Source organism: Papaver somniferum, chromosome 11 (genome assembly GCF_003573695.1).
Source record: "Papaver somniferum cultivar HN1 chromosome 11, ASM357369v1, whole genome shotgun sequence".
In the NCBI taxonomy this organism is placed as follows: Eukaryota; Viridiplantae; Streptophyta; class Magnoliopsida; order Ranunculales; family Papaveraceae; genus Papaver; species Papaver somniferum.
Genome location: NC_039368.1, coordinates 138,471,372 through 138,492,414, shown reverse-complemented (window position 1 = coordinate 138,492,414; position 21,043 = coordinate 138,471,372). Strand labels below are relative to the sequence as shown.

General features: G+C 33.4%; 1 long non-coding RNA gene and 1 other non-coding gene across 2 annotated transcripts; both read left to right on the top strand.

Moving 5' to 3' along the window:
* Window positions 1-2,364: 2,364 nt before the first annotated feature.
* Window positions 2,365-2,507, top strand: LOC113325646. Its single transcript, XR_003348100.1, has one exon. It is a non-coding gene; the product is annotated as a small nucleolar RNA snoR136 (small nucleolar RNA).
* A 10,505-nt stretch (window positions 2,508-13,012) lies between these two features.
* LOC113320325 lies at window positions 13,013-16,357 on the top strand. Its single transcript, XR_003346037.1, has 2 exons — window positions 13,013-13,533; window positions 15,186-16,357. It is a non-coding gene; the product is annotated as an uncharacterized LOC113320325 (long non-coding RNA).
* Window positions 16,358-21,043: the final 4,686 nt, after the last annotated feature.

Genomic DNA, 21,043 nt, shown 5'->3' with positions numbered 1-21,043 from the left:
AGAACTAAAGGTATCTTCTGATGACTATTGTTTGGTCTTCAATAAGGTAAAGACATGTATACTTAAACTATAGTATTTCTTGTCTATCATGTACTGATTGTATATCCTAATCTTAGGTATGCAACATGATGGAGTATGAAGTAGTTGAACTTAAACATGATTAGGTTTAAGTATAAAGCATGTTCTCTGTGTTCATATCCATTTCAGTTTTTTCAGATGTATAACTTGTAATCCTAGGTGTAAAGTAAGGTGTCCATATCAGCATACATGTAAACTGTAATCCTAATTTGGTTAACCATGCTTACTAACTAATAAAGCGTATCAAAAGCATGATTAAAGGATGATATTCTAATATATATTATTATCTTACTGGTGGAGAGACATAGTTCGTTATTAAGTTTTCCAGATATTTTTATAATAACAAAATTATGCATTTTTATCAAAAAACTATGTCCTTGGCAGGAATTTCATCAAATATTTTTAAGGAAACCAAATTTACAACAATTAAAAATAAAATATACTAAGATAATGATGGATATAAAACAACAACAATTACATTTCATCACTGAGTTTGCTGAGGAGTTTAAAAGGAAGACTTGGAGGAAACACATTAGATGTTTGTTAATACGTGTAGTCTTGTGGATGTCAAAAACCGCCGCTGGTTTTCTAAAGTACAGAATTAAAGATCACTCCACCTGGTCACTAATCAATTAATATTTTTTGTGTAGTGTGACCGGAGCGCTGTTTCGGAAACATATTTCTCTTGAGCAACATTTGGTAGACTGCTCAGCCGCGTACGAGAATAACAGATGCAAAGGAGGGCTCCCCTCACAGGCTTTAGAATATGTAAAGATAGGGTTGAAGATGAGTGAAATACATTCCTATATAGATATTCAAGTCTTGCAGATACTCAGCCGTACGTGGACGCGAAAATCAAGGTGTTGTGAATATAACTCAAGTAATTTTATTTTGAAGTGTAACTCTCTCTATTTTTTAACCTTTTTGTTAATTACTTTTGATATTCTAGGGAGTGGAGGAGGAATTGAAGTATGCCTTGGCATTCGTCGGTTAGTGTTCTTTTTGAGGAAATTGAGAGTTTTGATTTCTATGAGAATGGGATTTTTACGTGCAACCAGTGTGGAAGCACTCTCATGGTAAAATTCCATTTCTCTTCCTTGTGATAAATCTCTATTTTGGTCCAAGAGATTAACTCCACTTGATTTAACAAAACAAATTTTGGAATGCTATCATTTTTTTATGCCTTCATTATTCAACTTACGATTTGGGAAAGAACTGTACAAGAATGATGGTCATAAATTAAGAAAACTAAAATAATGACATATACAAATGAAGCATAACTATAACACAATTATACAAAATAAATAAAAATTATTGTTTCTTACTAATTTTCTTGAGTTATAGCCCTTGTTAGTTGTCAGTTAGATTTAGATTGGTGGAACAAAGTTTTCGATAAAAAGAATTTGAATATTCTCGATATGCAAAGATATAAAATTAGATATTGTCATATCACACGTATTACACATATCACATATAATATAATATGAGGGTTATTTGTTTCTTTCTCATATATATTTAGGTATAGATGAAAATAACTTGTCATTTATTATAACTGGAAAGAGAAGGGTCATAAAGTTGCACTGTTTATCTTTGAAATACCAAGGAGTGAAAAATAAATAAATACTGAGACCACACTGCAAAGTTAACATATCCACAACAACAAATATACCAAGTAGATTTCCTAATATATGCATTGTGTATTATCTTCCATATCAGTTAGTAATTGAGTTGTACATGCTAGGTTATATTTTATCAGATCGATAATGCACTTTACTTTACATTTTACCTTATACATGAGCCTACGTTGAATTGTGGTTTCAATTTTTTAGATTTTATAATTGTAAGAAACCTGAGAATGAGTAAGTTTCCATCATTAATAGTTGCAGGAAGTTGAGATTCAATAAAAGCATGCATTGGCCTTTATTTGTACACGTGCACTAACTATATTCATAGTATTTAATCAAAACGTTTTCAACTATAACCCAACATACATACCTAAAACATAGTGAAAAGAAAAGAATACCATGACTCTTACTTTTAATTATAATGATAAGACAACATAATGCAGAAGAATAAAATTAGAGAGCATTACACATGTATTATTTTGTTAATGAGGAAAATTACAAGTGTAGAATAAACTCAAGACTAGTCCAGTTTTTTGATTACTCGCATATTTAATATGTTAAAATCTCGACTATTATGTAACATAGACTTAATATAGCCTTGAAGGAATATACTAAGCGGCTGAGGCATATTTAAATTGATTTTTTTGATTTTGTGTTAGTTTATTCATCTGTCCTATGAACATTGGTGTAGCTAGGTTAATCAATTCTAGTGGCATATTTTTGTGGTGAAGCGATAAAAATTTGTTTCCCTCTCTATCCGGTGCTTCTTTCTATGTTGCATTTGGACGTTGGGTAACTACATTTCATTGTAATAACATAGTTTAATAAATTGATTTGTCTCCGAACCTTACATGTAAGGTTATCTTAATCTGCTTGGTGAAGGAAATTTCACCGTAGTCTTGTGTTGTTAATGAATTACTTGTTGTTGGATTACAGTCCAGATATAATAAGGTAATTTATGTAGGCTTCACAATCTGGTCAGCAGGATTATTTATGGTTAGTTGACTCGTTCCACGAAGCAATATGAAGAAATATTATTTATTGATCAGGTGTAGAAGAACACAAATGCATTGTATCATATCAACATTGCAACTGTTATGCTCGTCCAATCTGTTGTTTAAATACTAAAGAAAAGATAGTAAATTTTGAATTGAATACCCACTTTTACATGGAAATATGCCTTAGCAGTTGCAATTACACTTATATTAGGTGTTTGTGTTTTCTTATTGTATAACATTATTTGTTACTATAAGTCAAAGATGGTTCAAATATTGAAACTTGTTTTCCTTCGTTAGGTAAACTTGACGAAGATCACAAGGGTACTCCAAAAAATCGTAATGATGGATTTCCAAAAAGTAGTTGTTGGTAGATTGCATGAGATAAATGTATATGGTCATATGAATATCCCATTAAGGACGATAATTCTGTAAGAATGAACTTAACTGATTTGTTCTTGTATATTCCTGATTTTCTTTATAGTTATGTAGAAAACCCAATTACCAATGTCTTCAATCTTTGATGTATCAGTATGAGATTGCATGCCTTCATTTTACTTATTAACTTTCATGTCATACATGGTTAGGAAATTTGTCGGCGGCGCGTCTTTAATACTTGTTGCTTATGGCTTGTTTATGTTATGTTTCCATTGCTGACGGTGTCTGATTGATTGTAGGAAATGAAAATGCCCATTGGAGAACTTTCTCTCTATACTGCACTAGGAGGAATCCGACCCTCTGTTGTAAGCATTATTAATACCCATTTATCCTAGATACTCTTCACCATTCTGGATTTTGTGTTACTTTGTCACTCAATCTATTTTTTTGCTACTTCAGAATTCTACTGACATACTTTAACTTTGTTCCGCAGTTTGATTCTTTTGAGTTGGTGTTGAATTATATAGGTAATGACTTTATTCAATATATTTTTTACCATTTTTTTTTAATTTTTTTCTTCTATTTACTCGAAGAACAAATCTACTACAGCTTCACTTCTCAACTCATTTTCATTTCGGTCATCTTTATCGTCATGGTCTTATTTCGGACATGTATATATACAGGTCAATCCAGAGTCTGATGGATAACAGTGTTAATAAACTTGGACCACGCATGATTAAAGCTAATGGTTAATTACTATTAAGCTCCAATTTTAGTGAAACTTGCAAAAATAAAGAAATAAAAACACCTTATGCAAGGTTTCACTCAGAAATAATACTAAAAATCATGACATTTTACACATGCACGTAAGGGAAAATTGTAAACCAAAATCTTCAATAAAATAAAATGTTGTAGTCTTGAAAGCAAATATGGCACATGTGGTTCGCGCATATCTACAAAGTCAACTAAACAAAACATATTTTGTTTGAAAGAATAAATATGGAAGTTTTGGTGCACATTTCACACTTGGGAGCAAAAGGAAAACAATGTCGTGATTTATCGATGAAGTCCCGTACAACTGAAAAATATGTCTAATCTAGGTACCATAATATATATGCCTTTTTATTTTTCCGGTGAATGATACGAAATTAATATCCACTCAAATTTGACATTAATAGAATCAAGCAACGCCATTTTTCATTGTTATTTTAGTATCCTGTCAAATCGGAGATTAATAAAATTAAGATGAGGAAATTTGCAACAAAATTAAATACGTAAATTTGAAATAATGTATCACGTCCCATAGTGTAAAACTAATTAAACCAAAGAAAGCCATGAAAACAATCTGCGATTTTTGCTTTCATGTTATTCTCTTTACTAAAATTGCTCTATTTGCAGTGCACTAAGGAACAATTCCAAACCTAAAGCTGCACTTGAAGAAGACAATTGAATTTTTTCGGAATACTCTGTTGAATTTCTTAGCGAATGAGGATTTTTATTTTTCACATAAGAAATCCACTTAATTTGCTTTAATTACATTAGGTGTGTTGTGTGCGGTCACAAGATTGTCACATTTCACATAATCTTTGTTAGTTTTTTTCGGCACACAATTTTCACTTGGTTATTTGAAGAGGTTTTGCCACTGTTTAATTGATCATCCTGTCCAACCGCAAAACTATTATGTTTATCAAAAAAATTACAAAACTATTAGTTATATGTCATATAATTTTCTTTCTTAACAACTCTTGTAAAGTGGTTACACTACTATTTAAGTGACAGTAGAAGATAAAAATGGATCTCCGAAAAAAAAAGGATATTCTAAATTCATCAAAACGAATTTAGTATTAGTAATCAACAAACAACCTTGAAATGTTGGAGAAAATTGAAGAAGCACGAACGAAAAAATGAAACAAGCTTTCACAAAAAAGTTATAGGAGATAACAAGAAATTTTGAATTCATGTGTTCAAGTGTATCACAACATTATCCACTTGTATGGTTGTGTTTGGTTTAGTGGATGTTATACCAGCTGAGCTAAGATACACAATACAGACACAGTCCTCCGGTGACCGGTATGATAAGTTTAATAACCACAGTAAGAAAATAACAAATACACCTCATATCACGATTGTTTACTTGGTCACTTATTTCAACTTCATACACGATGACTATTTCAGATATTAAATGTCTTATTTGTGGAATCTAAATTCTCCAATAAATAAATTCAATTTCTTTAAAGTTGCGGTATAAATTCAGCTCCAATCTAACATATTTCTTTTCATAGATTTATTTAAAGTTGCGGTATAAATTCAGCTCCAATCTAACAGATGATGTTATGGTAATATCAATCTAATTAAAGAAAGTACTCAATTTATATAAAAAAAAAAATCCAACCAACCATCCAGTGGTCTGATGGTTGGCTAAGATTTCGAAACCCAATTGCCATAAATAACTCCTTAAGGAGTTAAGGATGTAATCTAAGACCACTGTTCCAAAATATTAACAAAAAGAAATATATATCTATAATTTTCTAAGAGTTGTATGCAGTTCGTCAATACAAACAACAGAGGCTATAAACTTTGTATTCGATTAAGTTGTAACCATTGCATAATTAACCGAATAAAATTACCTGGCTGAATTGGGGCCTACTGTGATTAATTTGGACATATGAATTTCTTCAACTAACCTAAAGAGTAGAATATGGGGTGTCTAAATGATGGTAAAAATATTAAATTAACCTTGAAAGACAAATACAAATACAAAATCATGATCACTTAATTAACAAATAAAAAATCATTAATCAAACTCAATTTTTTTTCAATTTCAATTAAAATCAAAACTAAAACTAAATCATAATCAATCACAAACAACAATTGAAATCTAATGACCCTTTTTGGGTTTTCAAAAAAAAAAACCCAAAACCAAACAATTCAAGTGATTGAGTGAAATCCCTTTAATCCATTCATTCTAAGAGGTACTCTACAATGATTTACCTCTAAATCTTTGAAATTCACTAATCAAATTTTCTGAAAATTCACCCAGAATATTTATCTGTGCACCATATTAGTCCGATTATGGTTGATGTTACAAGCAATCGGTTTTTATTGGGCACCTACATAACCAGATTCTGGATGAGCATCAACCACAATCGGTTTACGTTAATGCACACATCAACCGATTTGGGGATAAGTTCGTATTTGTAGAGAAATCAAGAATCAGATTATTAGTGCATATATATAATCCGATTATTGAGTTAACAATTGTATGTTCTTCTGTAATTTTTTCCTCCCAAAATCGGATTACATTATCGTCCTCAAAGACCGATTCTGAAAGAATCCCAGACAAGTTTTGTTCAAAATCGGTTTATAATAGTTCCTTCGTAAACCGATTCTTGTTTGAATCCAGAATCGGTTTATAACAGTAGTAGTATAAACCGATTCTAAAAAAGCTGCAACAAACTACCTCCAGAATCGGACTTTAAAAACGTATGAGAAGACCGATTATGTTACAAATTTCATGAGTCCAACGTACCCAAAAAAAACAAATCACTTTCATTCATTAAGCTTGGTTTGAATTGCAACATACAATATATGAAAGCGAAAAAATATAAACATCTGATAGTTCAAGTTCTTAACAAATGGAAAATACTCATTCCAACACTTGAAGACCCTTCATTTGATCCGGCTCAACTAACTCTTCCCAACGCTTCATGTTGGGCTTGTATTTTTCAATCCATTTCTTGGTAGACTCTGAGTCATAATGAAACCTACACAGCGGTGGTAATGGACAATCTTCACGTAGCCTAAGACCAATATAATGTATGTTGTTAGGGTTGAATAAAAAAATTCTCCGATCCTTAAGCGACTCATCCCAAATGGTGTACTTGGGGGGTGTACGTATAATATGTTCCCTGAACAAATAAATGAACAACGCAACTCCACGTTTCCTCCAGAAGATGACCACATAGAGGCATGCTCATCCAATACTATGGGGTAATTGGTCCATTCCCCATTGACCCTTGTACACTAGCAACCATTTCATAAAATCTCACTTATTTATCCTTCCTTCATCATTGAAATGTAAAAATTATTGTCTTCTTGTAGGCGCAAGGCCATCGTCTTTCTAAAATATTGGCATCGGGTTAGGTTCTCATCGTCCGCCAAATTTATATGACCTATTTGTTCCGACGCAACGTGATAACCACAATTCCCATCCGCATCCACATCGTCGGTAGGAAAAACGTAGGGCTTAATGAATTCTGGAAGTTTCGAATAATACTCCTCGAATATGGTGTAACACGTTCGATGGGGTCTACCTCATTCATCCCTAGGCGTGCTTCCATCACCAAGAGCGGTCCTTAGATCCACTCCTACGGCATTCATTAGTGCTTGGTTCTTATCCGTTATTATGATCCTCGGAGTCTGATCGCCACGGTATATCTCCTTCAAGGTCTCCAGCATCCAAGTAAAACTCACATCATTCTCCCCATCCATAAACCCCATGCTACCGTGAAAATTTGCTTGTCGAAAGTATGGCAACCTATGTTTAACAACGACATGTTGTACTTGTTGGTCTTGTACGTACAATCTATTGAAATTTTTTTTGATAGAAGCATTGGGACAACTTCATCATCTTCGGATGCGCCAAGAAAATACGAGTCACTTTGCCTTCCAATACCTTCTTCCTGATTGTGTATCTGTGTTGATCCACTAACCACTGAGATTGTTCCATAACCGCTCTACTATACCATTCCCTCTTCCTAAAGGATGCTTTTGCCGTGTAAATTTACCTCAAAGTGGACAAGTTATACCTACCATCCTCCTTAATCTTCCTAAGGATGTCACTTGGTTTACACGCTTTCATCGATCTTACCGTTTTCAATTGATGTGGTTTCAACCCACAAACGGCCGCGTGTCCAATAAGAGATTCCGGATCATCATGATTATGACAACCATTCATCACTTTATCGAGCTTGTATACCTTACCATTGGGTCCACTTGGTATATTAACTATAATCTTAAACGGGCAACCATACTTCTTTGATTTAGTAATGTATTCCCTTGTCATCTTCTCCGCGTACGGTCTGTCCTTTGCCCAATGACTTTCTTGCTTTCCACCTCTCTCACAAACAAGTTCCAAACGATCTTTTTTTAAACAACGACCTAAAAATAATGCGCATTTGATCTCCATGTGTTGTCTATAAACCATTTCTTTGCATCGTTTCTTTCTTTCCACTCCAAATCGGCGAAATAATGGGCGGAGGTATCAACACCCAGCAAAGATACGGGTTTGGTCTGATCTTCGTCGAACATCGCAACAATCTACAACATATATCTAAAGTTGTAGGATTTAGAATTGGTTTATGTGTCATAGTCGAGACAACCGATTATTAGGAATCGGATTATACGAGCAATTATAAAGTCCGATTAAGGACATGATGATTTCAGAGAAAAATTTCTAGATTTTACAATCAGTTGACATTGCATAACATGTAATCTGATTTTGGTCATATTTTTTTTTTGTATCATTTGGTCTCCACAATCGAACTTCGTGAATTTTACTGGAAAATCCAAGTGAAGGAATCGGCATGCACATCACCAACATAAACCAATTTTGGTCACGTACCCATCGTGACAAAAATTTACTACAATCGGATTATATGGTGATGAACAATAACCGATTATGATATCTTACCCAGAATCGGTTTATGTGGTGATATCGAATAAACTGATTCTGGAAAAAAAAAATGAAAATTTTGATTTTTTTTCTTTCCTTTTTGGCGATCTAGACGTGCAAATATATGTTTGTACATCGTTACAACTCATACCTGTTTATTAGAAGCATTATCACCTTCTTCTTCCCGATGATATTGTTCTTGTGCTTGAATAATATCCTCAAGCATTCTTTGGTTGACATTCTCTTCTTCATTCAACAAATTATCGAATTCGGTAGGATCGAAATCAAGACTATCAGATGCACCCACTTCTTCATCATTACTAGAGTCTTCATCGTCACTATAAAGTTTTATTTTTGCCAAGAAAATCACAAACCCTAGTTTTTTCTTTTTTCCCTCTACTTCTTCTTTCCTTCCAAACCTTAAAATAGGAAATGATTTCTACTCTAATCCTAACACTATAATCAAACTCAAACACTAATTAATTTCACTAATACTAACTTAATTAATCATCACTAATGAATAACGGCATATTAGCCATTAACATAAATAGGAGGATAAGGGGTTTCTATAGATTACATCTTAATGACCCTATTTGTTTTTTAGTCGTAGGCCCAAATTAATCACAGTAAGCCCCAATTTAGCCAGATAGAGGTTATTAGTTAGGTTTCATTTTTCTTATTTTTTACTTATTTGTGGGATTCTGAAGGTCTAGATAAGATTTTTTCTAACACCTTTGTATTTACTTTGGTATTCCTCCTACTTTATAGGACCCAATATTATAGATGAATTTAATATAAATAAGGGTGTAAAATCCTATGTGTCATAATAAAATGAAATTCTCACCTTCTATTGGAGATGCTCCAATTGTGGGTGTTCAAAATCCTACGTGGAATTTTTATTAAGACCCTTATTTAGTATGATTTAAATATAAAGAAAATATAGGACCCCGTAACTAATAAACTATAGTATAGAGGTTTAATTCTTAAAAAATCTTATTTGATGAAATCTTAACCGTTTAACCGTATTTTAATTAATTATTAAAAATCAAAAATATGACATGGAGGTCATTGTGAATGTCTAAATAAGACATTCTTTAAAACCTTCAAAATTAATATTTCATCCCTCTTGTTTTGTAGGACCTAATGTTGGAGATGGATTTGTTTTAAATGAAGGTCTAAAATCCTACTTGTCATTCAAAAATAAATGTTCCACCTTCTATTGGAGATGTTCTAAATGCTGAAAACCAGTATGCGTACAACAAATACTTGGCGAAAGGGTGATTCTGGAATCCTTTGAAACAATTAAGGTTTTTTATGAAAATTATAAATTTGCACGTAAGGAAATCCATATGGAAGTCTTACCACTTGAATTTCCACATTAATTTCCCACTCTAATTTGAATAAATTAAACAAAATTATTGTTTTCATTGTAGTTTTTATTTTCACTTTTAGTTGATGTATGAAAGTATTTATATTTTACAACTATTTAAAATGTTGCCCAGCGGAACACGAAAAATATGAAACAACCAAAAACTAAACCACACTAAACTAAGTAAGAGTGAGTCTAAAGAAATAAACAAATCCAAGAGAATGGAAAGAAAAACTATGAAGGCGAGTAACTTGCACAATATACACAAAATATGCTTCATAAAAGAAAATACACAAAATATGAATAGAATGTGAATGGGGCTTGTCGAATTCATCCTTTAGATTTGCAAATAGTTCCTTGTTTTATTTTATGCATATATAGTATTGTTGTTTAAACGTGTTTATACACTATCGCATAGAAACGGAAATAATGAGCAGACGAGGGAATCAGGGTATTTATAGACACCAACGCATGTCTAAGTATCTACAAATTTATACATGATAAAACTGATTTGCAAACGTATCCTTAACCTTGTAAAGGAGGTAGTCAATCCATTCTAAAAGTAGCCTCTTCAAAATCTTACCAGAAAAATTTTGTCGGATGAAATCTGGTCGAAGGAAAAGTAATACAGTACTAGCTAGAAGCTGTAAAACCTATGTTAATTTTAATAAATTTTCTTCATCGTCAAAATTGTGCCAATAAAACCTTTCAGGACAAACTTATTAATGCGAAAAAGGAAAACCGATCAACAAGATTTTATAATTTATGTTTTCTTTTACTTTCTTAAAAGAAAAACCTGCCCGAAAGAAAGACATTATCACAATAAAGGTCAAGGGAATGAGTCTACGCAAAACTGGTTTCACTGTTACCATGGATTGTAACTCATAACTTAAAACTTGTACTTTGGGCATGTTTTTTCTGGTAGAGAGGTTGTTTCTTTATCATAAATATACTTCAACCTTTTCATATATAGTACAAAATAAAAAGAAAAAAAAACTGTTTTTCAATGATCGAGTTCACTAAGTTCCGCAAGTTAAAACTGCACTTGAGCAAGATAATTGAAATTTGAGTATAGTATTGTTGAATATCGTAGTGAATGATGTTTGTTCACGGAATAAAAATCCAATCCACAAGTTCATTAATTTTCTTTAATCACATTTGGTGTGCGATCAAAAACTGCTATTCTTCGCAATTTTATTGCTCGTTTTTGTCGGACATATAATATTTACACAAATAAATCAATTAACCCAATAATGACAATTTATGGGTGAAAAAGACATGTAAAATTTTATACTGTTTAAATGGACGGGAATGTAAAAATACACAGGATGTAAACAGTTTCATCTTACCCATTTTCAAATACTTTTTCTTATTTTTAATTTACATCAGGATGCATCCAGTTTCATCCTCGTTCTTTTTTAAATTTAAGCCAGGATGAATCCAGTTTTCACTCTTGTTATTTTTTTGGTGTCCATTTCACCCATACTAATTTTTACTCGTTCATTAGAACCATGTTTTAAAAATATTTGGACAAATGACATATTTTCCGTAATTTTTACTTGTCAATATCATAGATAGAGGTTTTGCCACTAAATTTTTTCTCAAACTTTCCCAAACAGTTTTGCTTGATTCTCCAAATGTCTTCCTCCATTATTCTTGATTTGTTTGGTATGATCTGATTTTTCAGATCTTCCAGGCATATCAGATAATTGTATGTAAATTATAAATAAAAAAAACCATCGCTTCTTAAGCGAATTTAGGTTTTAGGTTTTAGTTTTTTCAATAATCAATCATCAATGGCATGTAGTTCTTGCCATTTAGATGTTTTCTTATCGCTAGTGGCCTATATGGGCTATATAGTTGTTTTCATGAATGTTTTTACAACGATCTTTTATATATTCTGCAGCAAACTGTTCAACTGTGATCAGATATTCATGGGCATTAGTATTCTACCACAAGATGTTCTACAGCAGATTGATACAATTCAATGCAGATTCTGGTGGGAGCATTCCATCGATACCAGGAAGTTACATTTCATGAATTGGAATAAGTTTCGTCTGGATACCGAGTCCCATATAGAAGTTGTTAATAAGGCTCTGGTTAGTAAGTTGGCTTGGAGATTTCTAGAAAACAGAAATTCTTTTTGGGCTAAAATCTTTGATGCAAAATATCATCAAGGGCAATCTTTCTGGATTGTTTATGCAAGCAAGAAAGGATCTTCTATATGGAATAGTTTAACGGAGGTTAGACCTTTACTAGAAAAGAAAATTTTCTGGCAGATAGCAACGACAAGTGTTGGTCAAATTCTTCAAAAGACAACAATGGGTATTCATGCACGTATTCCTGAAGTTGAACAATATTATGATCAGAATGATGCAGTTAATGTTAATCAAGACTGGATCGCTCCAATTTCTTTCATTGCAGAAACAAAAGCCTTTACTCTAGGATTGGAATTCGCTAAAAGGCTTATTCGGAGACTGGCTATCGAAGGTGACACCGCTAGTGTTACAAAAACGATTCTGGGAGATCATAAAGATATTCCATGGAGTATTTCTCACTAGTTTTGCAAACTAAAAGAATCAGTGTTAAGTTTCAAGTAGTTAGGTTTGTTTATGTTCCAAAAAATGTAAATTGTCTAACTCACAACTTTTGCCAATATGCAATGTATGAGAATGTATCTGGATGGTGGGATTCACAGTCTCCATCTGATTGTATTTCTTCAAACCTCAATTTGAATGAGGTAGTTTAATAAAATGTTCTTTGGGGCTTTTCTACCCCCTTGTTCCTTCAAAAAAAAAAAAAAAAAAATGTGGGCATCCACTTCGCTGCAAGCATTCTCAACCGTTGGATCATTATCAACTCTCACTTGTCACACACAATTTCTTCTTCTTATTATTCAGATCTCAAAAATGTTCTATCCAAATTCTTCTTTCTCGATGAGATGCATTTTTCAAGAATTTCATTCTATCTCAACACCAATTTTACACTCATCGTTCCTATAAAACTCCCAGAAAAAGAAAATGAAACCCTAAATCTCATTATTGATGAGATTTCACTGATTTTTCCTCTCAAAACTCAAGTTTATCACATCAGCCTCCACATTTCAATAGGGTAACAGATTAGTCGCTGAACAGTTTGGTTTGATCTGCTTTGGCTTCTTAAATAAATGTTGCTGAAATATGCCTCAGTTATTTTTCTCTCATCATCATGGATGTTGGGGTTTTGAAGTGGGAAAAAACCTTTGTATTCCGTCTTTACCTGATTGAAGATTATCAAAACAAATTGAAGGGGTGTATACCCTATGATTTCTAGACATTCCTGATCTCAAATTGAAGCAGCTACCAGATCCACAAAATTTCATCATATTTACAACAAATTGGTTCCAGTGATTCTACTCCAAGTACACTAGTGGAGGTAAAAATATATGTCAGTTCATTGTATATCCTCTACAATAAATTATTTTGTTTTTTGAATGGTTTGATTGTTGCAAAAGGATTTTTGGTTGCTGTGAGTGCTAACCTAGTTGGGATGACTGTCACAACAGTGATGCTATGGGGGTGGTAGAGCTTTGTTAGTTTGGCGTGTATAATGTGCAAATTTTTTGGTAGTCCAAACAATCTTGACAAGATGAAAGTAAAACTATCAGTCATTTTGCGTCAGGGGATATCTGATTTATCAGTGTTAAATTTATGGAAACCACTTAACCATGGTCACCACGTTTTTGTACGCATGGATCTAATTTACTGATGCACATAACTCTGCAGCAACTTATTTTCCTTATAGATTACTTTCAGATTCTTTCTTTTCACCGAGTCCTATAAGTTTTGTTGTATGCTTTGCAATTTTATATGATGGTAAGTCCCTTCTCTGAGAACTATATTCTGGTCACATTGTCAGATTCTTCTTTGATCTTTTAGATTTCATATTAGTTTGTAGATGTTTCGTATCTTTCACACTTTTGACACTTGGATCACTAGTGCTACTGTTGGTTTGTTATGATATTATGGTCAAGAATGTCTGCCTTTTCATTTAGATTAAGAAACAATTTCTCTCATTGCTTTCATTTAGTATCCCTGTGTTGTAATTCAGATTGTTGTATACAGTACAGATTAGATGCACAAGATGATATGATAAACTCTTTTCCGGCTTATTGTTTCCGTAGACACCATATCTAATCCTTGAAGAAAAACCAGAATTACCGCAAGGAGGTTTGGTTTTGAGATTTGTTAGAACCTTGATTTCACGCTGTTTATAGTGATACCCAGGAAAATGATCAAATTAAGTTATTCTCCTGTTCTGTTTTTCTATTTTCAATTTTATGGGATGCCTTCTGGTGTTGAATTATCAGTTTGTTACTTTGAGCTTTCTGGATGAGTGTGGTTCTGATATGTAGTAAAGCAAATATATGCATAATTGAGAAATACTTGGTTTGAAAATTCATTGACCAATTGCAGAACCTCATATCACGACGTTTCATCTTAGAAACTTGAGGATGTCAGGATTACAGGACATAAATTCTTCTTTGGTATTTTATACTAAGTTGTAGTATTCGTATCTTTCACAGTACTTTTGGCACCTGGGTCACTAATGCTACTGTTGGTTTGTTATGGTATTATGATCAGGGTTGTCTGCCTTTATATTTATATTAAGAAACAACATCTCTCATTTCATTCGTGTGGTAACCTTGTTCTGTAATTCAAACACTGTATACTGTAGAGACACAAGGTGGTGCTTGTGCTTCTTTGGTATTTTATACTAAGTTGTAGTATTCGTATCTTTCTCAGTACTTTTGGCACTTGGGTCACTAATGCTACTGTTGGTTTGTTATGTTATTATGATCAGGATTTTCTGCCTTTAACTTTAGATCAAGAAACAACATCTCTCATTTCTTTCGTGCAGTAACCTTGTTCTGTAATTCAAACACTGTATACTGTAGAGACAAGGTGGTGCTTGTGTTTTTATGTACTCATTTGTTAGAAATAATTGCTGAAGGGTATGTTGTTTGATTAGTCTTTTCTATTTGACAAAATAAGTCTCACATTTATCAGGAACCATTTAAATTGCAGAACCGTAAGCGAGGACATCACACCCAGATGGCAGCAACAGGGTGTACGGGAACACGTAATGAAGCATGTTTACAGATTAATGTGGAAGTGGAACCCCAAGCAATATTTCAAGCCTCTGCAGCAACTTTTCAGACCTCAGCGGGGTTATGATGTTGATTGGTGAGGCTATTGCTTCCAATAAACCTAACCGAGGGGCTGTGGGCAAGAATCTGACTGAGAAAGGGAAATCAACTCGATGTTGTTACATGTGGGCATCGTAGAACCGTGTAAGTCGATCTTGCTTTGGAGTTGCAGAGAGTGAACTGGAATTGCAATCCAAATATGATCTCTTCTACCTCTTTGCTTTTTGGATTTTGCGAACAACTTGAATTTTGATGAACAATCCCTGCAGATTCGAATTACTTAGTCTTATTATTAGAAATTGCTTTCCATCGGGTAATTTACTGAAAACAATGTCAAGAAGCTCCCTTATGATTGATAATTGGTGAATGGGCATGGCACTGTCAGTTCTACATTTCTGCATCCATCCTTCTAGTGGAAATCTGGTTTTCCTGAAAAAGGCATATCTTTGGAAATATAGTTCCTTTCTTCTTTTATGGTTAAAAACAGGGTATTGCAACTAACTGAAAGTACTAGAATGACAGGTTACATGTGGAATACACCTGATGAGTTACAAAACTCAAAGTATTTCAACATTCTGTGAAGGAATATGAGATTTCTCAAAGTGGTGGAATATCTTTTCGTTCTGCCTGAGCCTCCTTTTAATCTTCTTTGTTGTGACGGCGCTTCTAAATGCAATCCAGGCATTGTTGTTTATGGATTCTTATGCGGGAATAATCAGGGCTCCTTTTAAATGCTGAGTCGTCAGGTGGTCTTGGAATTGCTACGGATTATGTTGCAGAAATCCTTGCCACTGCTTAGTCAGACTCAAAAGCTGTGATATTCTACAGATTTTGTTTTTCCTTTTCTTTTTCTTCGATTTTATGGGCGTGACTTGGCTGTCTGGGCTCCTGCCAAGTTATTTTCTGTTTTTGAATGTGAAAACTATTACCACACCCATTTTCCAGATATTTTAGAACGGTTTTTTGGGAACCATGGTTATTTTGGGGGACCATGGTGTTATTAGGCCAACCTCCTATACTTATAAGGGGTGTCCCAAAATTAGGTAAATACCCATTTACCCTTTACTTTAATTTAAATTAAAACTAACTTAATAACTATATAAATCTAATCATATACATCTAATTTAAATGAATTTATTAACCAAAATCAAAACCAAAAGAGCAATCGAAAATTTTTAGTTTTGAAAAAAAGTTTATTCTCTTCTTCTTCTCTCTTTTCTTGACGTTCCTCATTCGATTGAAAAACCCATCAATCTTTTTAATTCGTTTTTGGATAGGAAAATTGAGTAGAAATCATCAAAATATGGTTTAAATGGATGTTAAAGTGGCATGTTCGGTTAGGAATAGTTTTAAAAAAACTAGTTTTGTAACCGAACATTCTGAAACCAAGAACACGAAAAACACTTCGGTTATCACGAATTTAATTTTTCATAACCGAACTCCGAGTTCGGTTGGTTCGCAAAAAATTCTAAAACTAGTTAGTAACCGAACTCTACCCATAATACAAAAAAAGAAAAAAAAATGTAACCGAACTGTGTTATTTTTCCTACTATGTTGAGTTATGATATAACCAAACTTTACCTACCTTGTTCGGTTGGTTCGCAAAAATTTCTAAAACTATCTAGTAACCGAACTCTATTTATATTCCAAAAAGAAATTTTGTTTCCAATGTAAGCGAACTGTGTTATTTTTCCTACTATGTTGAGTTTCAATTTAACCGAACTTGTTCCACTATGTTCGGTTTGTTCGCAAAAAATCTTGACAAACCGAACTCTTCACTAATTGCATACATGTGGAGTTCGGTTAGATATGTTGTTGGGTTAAAGTTTGCGAACCAACTGAACATTACTCTGTAAGTCCTATAAACAAAGTTCGGTAACCTGCGTGTATGTAAAAGGTAACCGAACAACTAAAAACCTCCATTAAAGAACGAGTTCGGTAAACTGCGTATATGGAAAAGGTAACCGAACTACACTTTCAGATGAGTTCGGTAACTTGTTCTTCACATAAGGTAACCGAACAAGCCCAAATCTACCCTAAAAATTTACCGTTTTTTGAAAATTTGGAGCAATTCAACCAACATTATCTAAGTTTTAAACATACCTGGGTACTCAAATACTCTTCCTTCGGTTGTGGTTGGTGAAATCCTTTCTTTTCATGTTTTCCTTCTTCATCTTCTCCAACTTTACTCTCTCAATAATTCTGCTTAATCATTTTACTAATCACTACGCTAACTATTATTAACACTAACTAACACTGACTAATCATTACCAAAAAATTAATCAAGAGGGTAATTTAGGTATTAATATAAATATCTAGATATGGGGTGACCTAGATTTACTTCTAATGTCTTTACCCAAAATAAAACCATGGTTCCCCCAAAATAACCATGGTCCCCAAAAAACCGTTCATATTTTACACTATCAAACCCACTGTCGGAAAAGTTGATGGGCGCACCCATTTCTTCGTAAAAAATTATCGACAAACCCATTTTCTGGAAAATTATTTTCTTCGTGAAAAGTTATTCTTTCTTTCTTCTCACTCTCTTCTCTTTCCATGTTCTTCATCTGCTAGTGATTCTGTGAGATGAGTGTCCGAAGTAAGTGAATAGATTTTATTGATGAAGATGTATAAACAATGAAGGAGATGATCTACATCAGCAATTGGTTTTAAAAGGATGAATCATTTTCTTAACTCATCTCTTTACTTTGAACTTTCAGATCTGGTGGTTTTTAAACGAAAATTTTGGCAAATTTTTCATAAAAACTAGGATTGTTCTTCGATAAGAGTCATGGACCTCATTCCTTAGAGCATTCATAGACCTTCTGGTTCGACATTCCTTCGGCTAAATCCAAACAAGCCACTTGGGGAAGCTCCATTCGCCCCATCAATACCTTCTCCACAGTCGAAGATTTCTGGGGGTTTGTTTCTTTTACATCTCAATTGATTAGAAAATTTTGTTGTACCTAGGTTAAAATTGACTTACGATTCTTAATTTCCTAATGCTTAATTTAATCTTTGCAGGAGCCATTAGCCATTCAATAACAGGGTCCGAGAGCAGTTTGCTGTTATGGATGTGTTACCAATTGAGTGAAGTTGTTTAGCAGCAGGCATACTGGTAAATGTGCTCCACATTCTCTGTCATGAATCCTACTTAACACCTCAAGTTTTGGCAACAAAAGCATGTTATATGTTCTATCTATAAAAGAAGGTCTGTGGAAGAGATATTGTAGTTCCCCTGCATATAGCGTATGCAGTTTGGTGCTTGAATGCAGAGGTTTTTTCACTGTTGTTTCATAACCAAAATCTGGGTTCAGTTGCATCGTAAATTTGGGTGGTGCTTTTGTTGAACCTTTTTTTTTCAAAGTACTTGATGCTTTCATTTTTAGTGGAAATTTGCAAGCTTTGTGGAAATGTTTAAATGTGTGCAGTTGGGAATGCACAAGGTCTTTTTTTTTTGAAGATATGAACTCAAATATGCTGGTGATCGACATGAAAGAAGTCGTCTTTCTTGGGGCTATGGTTTTCAATTAATAGTTGTACCAGGCAGATTTTATCCAATAACTTTCTTTTGCACCTATGGAAACCATTGTTGTTATTCAATTTTAAAAGCTAGCATTTTTTTTTTTTTTGAACTGTAAAAGGCTAGCATTATAAATGGATTTCATTTCCTGCGGAATGAATTTTTGATCTGTTTTGTTGTCATGTTTTTGTTCCCTGTATTTTACCTTTTTGTTCTTTAAATATTCTCACGCCCCTGATAAAGATTTGGCGTGGTACCCAGATGCGTAAGTTGTCTAACTCTAATTCAACAAAATAACAGACCTTGTGCTCCTGACAAAAGAAGGCCAAGGCCCAAGACTAGTCACCGGTCTCTGCAGTGCACCACCATTTTACTGAATTGCCAGAACCCTTGGCTTCTAGCAAGTACTCAACATGCTTGTTTCAAATTTGCATTAGCACATTGTTTAATTTATAGCGAGCAACTTTAACAGTGATATTTTTGGTCCTTCATGGATTGTTTTCGTCAGTATATGTACTCATTTGTACATTCTTTATCAGGTTATTTTTCTTCGCATTCAACTTTAACAGTCATAACTGGATGCATATTCTTTCTCAGGTTATTTTTCTTAGCATTCAATTTTGTTTATTTTTGCGGCTTTTTCTTCCTTTTGATTAGTATATGTGTTCTCTGCTTAATTTTTTTCTCTAGTTTTCCTTTAGTGATTATGAATAGAAGAATCAAAAGCAAATCATCTTCACCAAAACGAGAAGAAGGTTATCACATATAAGAAAAATGGTTGGGAAGCTACAGATAATGGTGATAGAAATCGCAAGTTAGGACTGATTAAGGGGTTTGAATTTGGTGTCGTCTCAAGAAAAAGGTGGAAGTGCTTTACAACAGCTGATTAAAGCTAAAATGATGCGGCAGTGGCAAGGCAAAGGAAATGGAAGTGCAGATGGGTTTGGTGTGCGTGTGACGTGCAGTTAAAAGAAAATGGAGGTGTGAATAGTGATGCATAACAGGTTATGCATCTACAAATTTGCTGCATAACTTGTTATGCATTCACGAAATTGGTTGCATAACACACGTTCTGCAACTTTTTTTTTTTTTTTACATAACTTGTTATGCAGTCCAGAAAACGGTTGCATAACACGTTATGCAGCTACTTTTTTCTTAATATTGAAACCAACAAAAAATAAGGTTGCATAACTTGTCATGCACCTACAATAATATCTACATAACATGTTATGCAGTCGTGAAAATGGATGCAAAACCTGTTATGCATCCAAAAATATGACTGCATAATACATTATGCATCGAGAAAATTGTTGCACAATCTTTTATGCATCGAGAAAATAGATGCATAACCTGATATGCATCCGTAAATATGGATGCATACTGCATTATGCATAATGTACGCACTAAAATCAACCAAAACAATGGTTGTTATAGATGCATAAATTTGTTATGCATATGCATATTTGTTATGCAGTCGAGAAAATGGTTGCATAATTCGTTATGCGTCTGCAGAATGTGTTATACATCTTTTTTGGTGGCTGCATAATGGTTATGTAGTTAGTTTTCGAAATTTTGCCTAAAATGATGATCACCTCCGATTTTTTCGTGAAAAACAAAAATTTGATATTGTTGTTTGTACTCGTTGCGTAGCTCTTTTAAAAAGATTTCCAACGATATAAAATTTGTAAAATTCCAAGGCACGGATTTTTAGATATGTTATATCCAAATTGCTTTTCCTATTATACATCTGATGCATAACCCATCATGCGGATGCATAATTCGTCATGCAGACATATTTAATAATTTCATATAATTATGGGTGTCACGGTACCTAAAATTAATTGTGGGCCTGACAATGAGAATATTATTTTTTTTGGACCTTTGCCTAAGTTTCCCTTTTTGAATTCTTGTTCTATTCTTCTTTGTTTTGATTAAGCTCCACTGCAACAAGAACTAAAAACGGCCGCCCGGTTTGATGATAATTATTGACTTAAGATTATCCATTGAGATCAGCCAACAATGTGTTATTAATTAGGACAAGTTAATGTCTAGGATTTTCAGGGTGAATCAAAATCTACGTACAGAACAAATTTGTTGAACTTTGTAAGTATTATTCTAGTTCTTGACGACGTAGTTAACTGGAGAAAGAAATTTAGCATCAGTGATCAACAGTATGTACTTGGTAGTTCAAGTAAAGATAGCGTATTAGCACA